Source organism: Nannobrachium achirus, assembly GCF_963921795.1.
Source record: "Nannobrachium achirus genome assembly, chromosome: 4".
In the NCBI taxonomy this organism is placed as follows: Eukaryota; Metazoa; Chordata; class Actinopteri; order Myctophiformes; family Myctophidae; genus Nannobrachium; species Nannobrachium achirus.
This window is the reverse complement of record NC_137813.1, coordinates 24,065,660-24,077,626: the sequence shown is the minus strand read 5'-3', so window position 1 is coordinate 24,077,626 and position 11,967 is coordinate 24,065,660.

The window sequence follows — 11,967 nt, the reverse complement described above, 5'->3', positions numbered from 1 at the left end:
GATGCACGTCCCACTGGGAGGAGACCCTGTGGCAGACCTAAGACCAGATGGAAGGATTATATCTCGAAACTGGCCTGGGAACGCCTCGGTATACTCCCAGAGGGAGTGGAGGAAGTTGCTCAGGATAATGAAATCTGGAAGTCTCAGTTGGAACTGTTACCCCCGACACCCGATTCCGGATAAGCGGTTGAAGATGGATGGATGGATAAACTATGATATATAAACTAGCATCTGCCAAAGGGTGTGACAAGAAAGGATACAAGGAGAGGGAGATGCTAGGCCCTAGGGGGTAAGGTTAAGAATCAACGTTGTATTTCTCACTACAGAAATATCTCAAGACTGCTAGTGAAGAGAACGCAAAAGCATGGAGACATGTCAAATATGATGTAGTTGAAGATCAGGCATGCTGCAGAATTCTGTAGAATTTAAAGGGGCTTCAGTGAGCATGCCAAAAGGTCAGGTCGAATACATTTGAAATAGTAAAGGCCTAAATACATGACTGAGGCTTAAAGGAGCTGAGCATGCAGACCTCTTAGTGAGGAAGGTAACCGGAAGGCTTGCCCCAATTCACAGTACAGGTTAGGTTTATAGGCATATCTGGTGGCGACCATTCCGAGGTCGCCGGATTGGGAGCGTGTCACTGTTACCTGTTACACCCTAACCTTAACTCCTCGAAATGATGGGCGAGATTTCCCCGCCGGATTTGACCCCGATTTGTGAGGAAGGTCAGATCCTTCGGATGTTGTAAAGTGTAAACCTACATGATCGAGTGATCGCTGAAATGTGTGCCTTGAAGGACAGATAACTGTTCATGGCCACACCCAGGCTCTTGGCAACAGGAGCCAATCCTGCCGCCTCTAGAATCTTTCAATTTCCATCAGCAACTCCCTGCTGTTGATGGAAATGGAAAGATTCTGCAGGGTACAGACTTTCAGGGGAAGAAGAGAAGCTATAAATTCTTCACTGCGTTGAGCTTGATGTGGTGGTAAGACATCCACTTGTGAGATGTCAGCAAGACGTGGCGATATTTGATTCAACCAATGTGGCAGAGGTTTGGGAGGAGAAAAACAGTTGAGTTTCATCAGCATAGCAGTGATAGGAGACCTGGTGAGTATATGAGATTACAGAGCGAAAGAGATTAAGTGTAGAGGGCAAAAAGAGGGGGCCAAGTATAGGACCCCAGTCAAGAGGGCTCAGGAAGATGAAAGCAAACCTTTCCAAGAAACATGATAAGTATCAGGTAGGATGAGAACGACTTGAGTTCCATCCCTTTGGCACACCCATGGCTCTGGGCACACCTCTAACAATGTATTAATGTATTATACACAGCTGCATAGCTTACTTACATTGTGGTGTATAGGGTCAGCCTGCCATGTTATTTACCCTTGTGTTTTCAATTGAGGCTACCGTATCAAATTTTATTGCGGTATCTAATGACCGCAGAGTAGTTTCGGACTGCGCTAGATCATGTCATTCCAGGAGTGATGACAGCCCATATAGGCCTACTAAACTTACTCTTTACCTCAATACAATTATACAGTATACCAGTAAGACTCCCTAATCGGGAGATAAGCGACCGTCAGGTCGCATACACAAACTTTAGAAGCCAATCGTAGCCAATCAGGAGGGAATATGGGAAATGGGACAGATCCATGTTGATGACATGACTTTAGAGATACTGTGTACCGCTTTGCGAGATTTTATGCCAAAATCTGTAGGAGCAGTGTCCAAAAATGTGTTTTGCAAAAATCAGCCTCATGGTGGCGCTAGAAGAGGGCCATGTGAGAAATAAGTTTGGCATCGATAGGGGGTAACGGTGCCGGAGATAAGAGTATAGGGCAAAAGTGTGACGTGACGGACAGAAGGACGGACAGACAGACAGCCGGTGGAGCTTTCACAGTAACAACTATGCACATGGAGAGATCAGAAAACAAAGTGTGATATGAGTTATTTTATTTCCCTTAAACTGATTATCTGAGGTTGAAATCATTACAAATATTGTTTGTTCATAAGCTGGTCCAGCCAGCTCTCATTGACTTCCATGCATTCCATCGAACTTCTGGGCTGGCTCCAGTTTGCCTCCCAGGTGCGTCAATGCCAAGAAGAACGTTTGTTATTTCTTGGAACGGATTCCGTTCTTTCTTGCAGGAGAACAGCAAATGTACATTCCATCCTGTTATTCTCTCCCACGATGAGCATATAGCAGAACAGGAAGTGAATGAACCTCCCATCATATTTCAGACATTTTATTTTAGAAAGGAAGCATCTACAGTAAACAGAGATCTCAGGGAGACATTACAGAAGGATTATGAGACTTTAGCTGTATGTCTGTTCTTGATCATTGCAACTTAAGGTAAAAATGGCAGTGTCGAGAGTGAAGTCGATCAGAACTAGAACTAGAACGCTACTAGACACTCAGGTCTTATAGTGCTGACCTACTCGATGTGCCTACAATGACATAAAAAATATGGTGAAGCAGCTTTCTGCTTCTACGGACCGACAGCTTGGAATAAACTCCCACTACACCTAAGACAGGTAGCCTCTGTGGATAGCTTTAAAGCACAGCTCAAGACCTATGTTTACTCTTGCTTAGCTTTTAAATCCCTTTGATGCTATTGACGTCCACACTGTTCTGAAATTGTTCTTCAATGTGTTATGTTTTTATTTTTTTATGTTTTATTGTATTCATGTGTATTTTTTTCTGTTAAGCACAAATACAGTTTTATTATTATTATTGCACCCCAACACAGCAGGCATATGAAACAATCAAAGAAAATCAGTAGCTTAGAAAGGGACACCAAAGCAGAGAAAACCCTAAAAGTAGAAGGGCTTATCGTAGTATAGACTAGAGACATTAACCACTGAAGCAGAAAAACCTGACTCTGTAGGACAGATTTCTCTCATGATGATTGGATGCGTGTAAGTCATTCTGTTGTCAATTAAGGCAGTTGTTTTGGGGAGCATTTGTTTTGGATCACTCAACGTCCTATGTGTAAGGTTTTACAAAGAAATGCCTCATTCGCCTGAGTGGGCCGTGAGGTGTTTGTTTTTAAGTCTGTCCAGTCAGCTATCATGGCTCCAATTTGTTTCCCAAGAAGGAACATTTCCTTCTTCCAGTAGAACAGGAAGTAAATGAACATGCTCGTATTATTTCCAGTGATGAATGGATAGCAGAACGCGATGTAGATGAATATCCTGTCACATTTCACACATCTTATTTTACAAGGAACAAAGGAGATCCCACAATGTAGCTCCCTAAGTGCAAATCAGCAAAATTATTGGCATATTCAAACAAACAAAAAATTCAAGCAGAAGCTCTACTCAGGGGTGGGCAACTTTGATGATGGCGAGGGCCACTATATTTCCACCTTCACTCCAGAGGGCCACATTGCATATTGCTATGTCCTACTTTGTCATTCTAGTATCTCATACAAAAGAGGCAAAAAATAGCATCGCGCTGCGATGCGTTTTGAGCTTGTAGATCGGCTATTTTTTCCTTCTTTTGAATTGGAATCCTGAATAATTTTGTATTTTTTAATTGGAATCCTGAAATGTAACATTTTGATTTAATTTCAAACATGTTTAATTATATACTCATGTTAACTTTATGAACTTGAATACAAATATATTGGACATAAAACTAGTCATTAAGCTACTAATATAGACTGACGGAATTCAAGCAGGTCATGTTTGGAATAGTAACAGCTGAAATCAATAATACATCAGTATTCTAGTATTAACCTGCGGGCCGCATTAAGTGAAGGTGAGGGCCGCATGTGGCCCCCGGGCCGCCAGTTGCCCATGTCTAGCTACTTCAGGCTTGAAACATATTTTTTTTTGTTTTGATGTGAAATGTATGCTGATTTCCATTGCTTCTTCCATGATTGTCTTCATTTGATCCAGCTCCTTCAGATTTAGGTGCGTAAAACATTGCCAGTATTATTCACCACTGTATTCCATGCTTGCACACAGTGTTAATTTTGTCGACTAATGCCTCATTCACACTACAGATATATAGTTGAACGTTTAGCTTGGTAATTCAATGTAATCTCAATGGAAACCAGCTTTAAAGCTTTCAAAGCTTTGTTTGGAGCGTCTCCTGCATCTTTAAAGCTGGTTTCCATTGAGATTACATTGAATTACCAAGCAAAACGTTCAACTATATATCTGTAGTGTGAATGAGGCATTAGACTAATGCCTGCATGTAAAAATTAACACTGGTATGCAACTGGGCAATGGAATTAAAGCCAAATAAATATTGTATCTTTACATTTAATGCCTCATTCACACTACAGATATATAGTTGAACGTTTTGCTTGGTAATTCAATGTAATCTCAATGGAAACAAGCTTTAAAGGCTGGATTCCAAGGACAGCCGACATGCCCAGCCTTTAAAGCTGGTTTCCATTGAGATTACATTGAATTACCAAGCAAAACGTTCAACTATATATCTGTAGTGTGAATGAGGCATTAGAATGGCACTTATCTGTTCTTTTCAAATCGTTTTGGTTTAGCACAGAGAGTAGCAGATAGTGTCAGATGTGATTGATACAGTTACTATATTATAAGACAATGACTTGTTCAGAGTTATGTGGTTATATTTAGCCTAAAAAAACGATGACTAAAATACTAATACTAATACTAAGACTAATCCCAAAAGACCTAAACTAAGACTAAAATATTTTGATATTTAGTCGACTAAGACTAGACTAGACTAAAACTATTTCAGAAGATTAGACAGGACTAAGACTAAATATTGTGTTATTCAAAAGACTAAGACTAAATCTAAATTGGCTGCAAAAATTAACACTGCTTGTCCATTGCCACCATGCATGGATTGGGATTTTTCCTCTTATATAGCATGCTATATTATTGATGTTGTTATGACAATGTTACCCACAGAAATGTTGATACAATAGCTCCACTGCCACATCAATCTGGGAACCACATCATCAAAGAAAGGGCGACGCCCACTCGGCCTGTCTCTCTTCCTTCAGAAGCGTAGCGAGGCTGTCTTGAGAGATTACTGACACATAAATCATTTAGGAACCAGACAGCTTGCCTAAGAAAGAATTCATGAAAAGCAGTAATAGCTTGGGGAAGAGACACCCAAGCACGTAGAAGGACTTATGGCACTAGAACCTGATATAGGACTCTTACGAAGACCGGATGCATGTAGGCGATTCTCAACGCCCAACCCTAAACTTAAATTTCTGACCTACTCCTCTGTAAAATATATACAAGAATACAAGAACCGCCCGACCGAACGGTCGGCATGAGGTCGGCCGAAAAATATGAGGGCGAGCGTGTTTTGGGGTGAGCATTCTGGTCACCGTTTTGTTTCACTCTACGCCCTGAGTAAGTGTAAGATTTTACAACAACTGAAATGTATCACTTTTTAAAGAGGTGGTGCCATAGTTTTGTACTTTTTCTGGTTTTCATGTGTCTAGAAGGTTGACAGTATTTCATTAGACACCCGGGTGTGGTTGTTATGAGCAATTATGTATTCCCTTTGTATTTTGGGTTTCTTCCTCGAGGCTGCCACCTTGTGGGTCAAAAGTGCCGATCCAAAAACACAGCTAGAGTGAGATCATATAATCATCCCCTCCCCTTTTACCACGTGGCTAACTTCAGCTGGGTTACCACCACCCACCATTACAACCAGGCATACTTAATGAAGAGTGGGTGTGGCTACATAAAAACCTAATTTTTGTTCCTCCTAGTATAATCATAATACCTGATAATCAGGGGGTGGGGGGATCATGGCACTCCATCTTTAAATCAATTGAAAACAAGGCAGGTATGCTGACAGCGAGGCCTTGAGGCTCACTCAAGCAAGCCGTGAAGCGAGCGAGTGACTGGGCCTAGCAGACGATGGTCTGTGCATCCAAGTTGGCAAGTCATGGTGGACGGGATATGTTAATGGGAACCAATACGAGTATCCCTCGTATATAATAATATCCCTCCATTCGTCCCATCCAATCCAATCCAATCCTAACAATTGGGGGCTGGGTTTTGAGGATGACTGGCATGGGAATCGCATACACGTAGTCGCCGACTGGACGGTAGAACATGAAGCGATAAACATCCTGTTATTCTCTCCCACGATGAATGCATAGCAGAATAGGAAGCAGATGAACATCTTGTCATATTTCACACATTTTTTATTTTAGAAGGAACAAAGGAGACCCCACACAGCTCCCTTTAGTGCCATTTGTCATTTTTTGTTTTGATATGCCAATACATTTAGGGAATTAAGGGAGTTGCAGTATGCAGATCTCCTTTGTTCCTTCCATGATTGTCGTCATTTGAGTCAACTTCTGCCTAATTTGATCAGTGGATGACGTGTAGCACTACTTTCTTTTATACATTTTATTTTATAAAGGTATGAAAGGTCAGAGTGATCTCATGAAGACTAGCCTGGGATCGCTTCCAATTTCGGGCTTTTGATCCGGTCGGGAGCGGATGACGTCCTACGTCATTTTGTATTCAAAACGGACTACACTTTGGCCGGAACTACCAACTGGAATCAGTTTTAACCCAGTTTTGTGCATGCGCTAACTGGGTTAAAACTGATTCCGGTTGGTAGTTCCGGCCAAAGTGTAGTAAACGAATACCAGGCTTTCTCCCAGAAAGGCTGGTGAGGCGAGGTTACATGAAGACAGAAGAGAACAGAAGGATGATGAAAAGCTGAATGTTTTGTGGGTTTAGCCCAGTTGTAGTTTGATACTTGATATTTGCTACCCACTACTGCTACTGTTTTGCATTGCATTGTGTTCAATAAAAGTCATGCACCAGTGTTGCAGAGGTCTAACTGCCTGCCACTCTAAAACTTAAGACTATGTACTGTATAGACCCCCTTGTACAATCCTCTGTAAAAATAAAACCCAAGCTGAGACAATCCTAGAAGTAGGACTTATGGCAATAGAGTAATTGGTTAAGCAGAAGAACATTACACTGTAGGACAGGATTCTCTCATACGACGACTTGATGCATAAACGATTCCCAAGCCAGTTGTCAAGGCAGTTGTTTTGGGGAGCGCAGTTCTTTTTCCCTCACTCTGCACCCTGCATATTTGCAAGGTTTTACAACAAATATATAACTTTTTAAATCACTTGAAAACAAGGCAGGTATATGCTGGCAGCGTACTATGCCTAAACCTAAACCTAACCCTAACCTCAGTAAAACTATGTCTAAACCTAACCCTAAAACTTAACCTTAACTAAAGTAGGACTAATGAGATGTAGGACTAATGAGATGTAGTACTTATGGGCAGTCCCCATAGTGGTGTACATTAAAAAGTGTACCGTCGAAGTTGGCAAGTATTTGGTGGACCAGGTAAGTAATCATCTGAACCAATACGAGTGCTCCCTCTATGATCTCTCAATGCGTCTCAGCCAATCATAACAACTGGTACTGGGTTGAGGAATGGCGTACACGCTGACTGGACAGTAGAACATGAAACGAACAAACATCCTGTTATTCTCTCCCACGATGAATGGATGGCAGAATAGGAAGCAGATAACATCCTGTCATTCACACATTTTATTTTAGAAGGAGCAAAATAGATCCCACACAGGCTCGTTAAAAAAATGATGTTTCGATTCTATGCTCTTCTTCAGGTTCGAAATGTAATTTTTATGTTTGGATTTGGATGTGACAATATATGTGCACTTAAGGGAGCTACAGTATGCAGATCTGCTTTGTTCCTTCCATGATTGTTTTCAATTGATTGCATTTTCTGTTGTTGTTTTCAATAAAAGGTCGAACTCAGGGGTCATCAACATGTCCGTAAATGGACAAAGATGTCCATGGCACTCTTTTTTCCATTTCTTTTTTTCCCCGAAAAATATCGCCTATACTTTTTCATTATAATATAAAAACATATTTTAAATATTCACAATCTAATCTTAAAAAATGTGTTTGAATAATTTTGATTACTCATAAAGTGTCGGGATGACATGCTCAATAATATGTTACAGGACATTTGTGGTAGCCTATTGTATGTGGTACACAAACATGATTGCATCATGGGAGGACCACAAGACAACAAGATTCCCTGAAATGTTTTTTTTTAAGACAATAGATCAGTGGTTCTCAAACTTGGGGTCGGGACCCCTAGTGGGGTCTCCAAATTATTTTGTGAGGCCCCCAGATGATGATGTAAAAAAAAATATCTCACTCAACGGTAAGTAAACAAACCTACATAAGTGTATACAGGGTATCTGCACATTTATAAAGTGACAATTTAAGGACTTACAAGAATATGAAGTAAGCAAGAGGCGAACATTGTGAAAATAGCAGATCTACATGCTCACAACACTTCGCAGTGCGAGGCGCCGTGAGCATGCAGATTTGCTATTTTCACAATATTTATCTGTGGAACCGTGTCACATTAAATGTAATACCTACAATTCCAAGTGCGTGTCAGGGTGGGGGTCCCCAGTTCATATATGTTTCTTTTGGGGATGACGGCCTGAATGAGGTGTGCCAGACAATGAAACAATTAAAGTCAACGGTATGTGAGTGACCAGCCTGATCACAGTGACAATGCGTGTAAAAGAGCTTGGCATGTCATCTGTTGAAAAGGAGCACCAAGAGGAGAGGAGGGAGGAGGGAGAGGAACTAGACAAGTAAAGCTGATTTACGTCAGTTGAGAGAAAGTGTTTCAAAGTGTCCAATAATACCAATAACAACCATAACACTCCACAATCATAATCCATGGAAACCCTTGATCTACACTCATACACTCATACAGTACATAATTATTTGTTTTGACTCTCAAGTCTTTTTCTATATTTGGCACACCTGTACCGAGAACAAGTCTAAACTAAAAACTAGTTTAGCTGGTAGATCTTAATATCTTCCTGTCCTCATATGGCCCATTTGCTTAAGATGGAAGCACTGTCTGTACTGATAAAACCAATTTTGAACATGGAATATACATGGACCATATGCCACATTTAATGCCTGTCTCTCCACCTGCCAGTATACAGTGGATGACTTCCCAGTCCCCATAAGAATAGCTAACCACTTTAACCCTGATATACCAAGTTTGGGCATGTCATTATAGGCTGAAAATAAAATAAAAATTCTGATCTACAAGCTCACAACATGCTGTGATGTGTTGACTGTGTGACTGTGAGCTTGTAGATTGGCTTTCCCCCAAATAATTTATATAAATTGTTTTAAAATGTCTAGCGCAGTGGAATAGAGTAGACACTATAGCACATCAGTTGTCCAATATACATTTATAGGGCTATTAGGTCTATGTGATTCTGGTAATATTACGGATCACTTGTTTTGCATGTCCGTGGCAAAAATAAAGTATTGATTCTAAAACCTTAGCGAGCATAGGGTACTCACTAGAGTAAGTGTACCCGATGAAGACAGGGACCTATTTTCATCCATGCCTTACTCCTTATCCTTAAACTCTTTGGGGACTGCCCCATAGGTTGAACTCATACAGTCTATGGTTGAACTCCCGTTGGGTCGAACAGCGTCGGCAGGTTAGATAATCACCTGTGAGCGTCGGCAGGTTAGATAATCACCCGCGTCACGGTTACTGAGGTTAGGTTTAGGGTTAGGCATAGTTTTACTGAGGCTAGGATTAGGGTTTGGGTTAGAGTTTGGTGGTCGATCCAAAGGGTGTTCGACCTAATGACATGTTACCAACTCTTTGTCTCCACCAGCCGAAGGCATGGGGGAGAGTATGTTTTCCCCTTCGTCCGTCCGTGCGTGCGTCCGTCCGTGCGTGCGTCCGTGCGTCCTCGCAGTTTGTGTGCAGCTAATCTCAGTCGCCGTTGGCCCGGTCGCTGCCAAAGTGAGCACACACATTCCCTGGATGCCAATCTAGAACCTCTGCCCTACATTTTTCAAATGGGCCTTTTCTAGCGCCACCTAGTGGCCGATGTTTGTAAAACACATTTCTGTGCACTACTCTTACAGATTTTGTCCAAAAATCCTACAAATCGGTAGGCAGTATCTCGACAGTCATGCGATCGACACGGATCTGTCCGATTTTGCATATTCCATTCTGATTGGCTAAGATTGGATTCCAAAGTTTGTAGGATTGAGCTGTTTTGAACAACATGCCTCAAATCCCAAACGCAAAGTGCAATTATCATGAAATCGCGCACACACGTTCCCACTAGGCAGAGGAAGAAATGCCACTTGATTTTTTTTAATCAGCCTCATGGTGGCGCTATAACAGGGCGATTTGTGGTTTTACCTATAACTTCACCGATCAGTTTCAAACTTTGTAAGCGCACTCCCAAAGGCTAAGGATAAACCTTTGCCCTGCATTTTTCACATCAGCCTTCTATAGCGCCACCTTTGGGCAGACTTATGTAAAACACGTTTTTGGATGTTGCTCCTTGAGATTGTATCCAAAAATCACGCAAATTGGTACACAGTATCTCTATAGTCATGTGATCAAGTCCGATCCATCTGATATTTCATATTCCATCCTGATTGGCTAATATTAGCTTCCAAAGTTTGCAGGATTGCTCAGTTTTTGAACAAAATGCCTCAAATCATCTATGCAGCTTGCGATTACCGTGAAATTTGCCACACATATTTCCACTAGGTCAAGGAACAAATGCTACCTTTTTCACATTGGCCTGTTATAGCGCCATCAGCAGGTAGACTTTAGCAAAACACATTTTTGGAACACTCAAATCATGCATGCAGCATCCGATTGCCATGAAAGATCTAATGTGAAGAACATATGCCACCCTTTTTACATTGGCCTATTATACAGTAGCACCACCAGGACGCACAGCCTGGTGGAGACCTGTGCTCGGAAGAGCACTGCTTCTAGTTTGCCATGTTTTACTAGGTTGAAAAACATTTAATATTTTAAATAGCTGATCTACAGGCTCACAATGTGTCGATGTAGATCGGCTATGTGAAGTATTTTAAAATGTTTTTCAAAATAGAAAAAAAGACAAAGAAGTTTAGAAATAAGGGGTTAGGCATACCAGAATAGATACTGTTGCTCATATATATAGGCCCCTTGTACAATGCCCTCTATAAAAGATAAAAGATATTAGTATAAAGGCCTTGAGCAACAGGCAGCGTTCTGAATCAATACAGCTGATCAAGTTTTTTATTTTTATTATGCCTACTGAAGATGAATGCATTCGTTTTAAAATCAGTGGTGTAAAGCAACTATAAGTACATTTGTACTTTACTAGTTTTCCAATCACCAATACTTTTACTTCTACTCCACTACATCTCAGCGGCAAATATTGTACTTTTACTCCAATACATGTATTCATGAGTTTGTAGATCTGCTATTTTCAAAAGAGTTTTATACATTTGAAAACTTGTGAAATGGGACATTCTGCATAATGAGAACTTTTTGTACTTATACATTTTCAGGCCAATACCTTTTATTCAAGTATGTTTTGAATTCCATACTTTTACTTGTAACAGAGTATACATTGCAGTATTGCTATTTTAAGCAATACTTTTCCCACCACTGTTTAAAATACTAACATTTCGAGCGTCTTTGCTCAGACAAAGGAAGACACACCTACAAATACCTACTGGGCCTGGACACCTGGCAGATGACCTGACCTTAGTGACTTATAATAAAAGTATGAATCACAGATAAGTCCATCTAAGATTACAACACAATGCTAACAACACACCCTGATAATAAAATGAAATAAAATAAAACACTCACATACCGTAAGTGACTGGCAGTGTCAGTGTCAGTGTACCACATCACCCCAGTCCTCCATGACCTTCACTGGCTCCCAGTCAAACAAAGTATTGATTTCAAATTTCTGATCACCACATACAAGACAACCACCAGGCTCCCTAATACCTCTCTGACCTCCTTAAACCCCACGTCCCCACACGCTCCCTCAGATCTGGAGATGCCAACATCTTGGATTTCCCCATAAAAACAAACAAACACATGTGGGGTGACAGGGCTTTTTCAGTTGCAGCCCCTAT